This window comes from Geospiza fortis, unplaced genomic scaffold (assembly GCF_000277835.1).
Source record: "Geospiza fortis unplaced genomic scaffold, GeoFor_1.0 scaffold135, whole genome shotgun sequence".
In the NCBI taxonomy this organism is placed as follows: domain Eukaryota; kingdom Metazoa; phylum Chordata; class Aves; order Passeriformes; family Thraupidae; genus Geospiza; species Geospiza fortis.
The window spans coordinates 106,012-106,370 of NW_005054646.1; positions in this window are offsets into that span (position 1 = coordinate 106,012).

The following is a 359-nucleotide window of genomic DNA, read 5'->3' on the forward strand; positions in this document are numbered from 1 at the left end:
GCGGGGAGCCACAGCACCCACCCAGGGGTGCCAGCAGGACATGGGGACACCTCCACCCCCTCCTGTACCCAGAGCCAGGCTGTGACACCCCGCTGTCCCCCAGAGGAGCGGCCGCAGCACGGGCAGGGCAGGACGGACTCTGGCCCCACGCCGGGGCAAAGTCCCCTGCCCAACCCTCCCGCGCCTGGCTCCGGGATGGGCCTGGCCAGGGCAGGAGTGCCCCGTGGCATGGCACTGGTGGCACATGGTCTCATTCCCTGAGCAGCCCAGGGAGGCACAGCCTGAGCCCCCAGGGGGATGATGGCACATGGGGAGCCCCCAGGTCACCCCCAGCAGCAGGAGAAGCCAGCCAGCAGCCA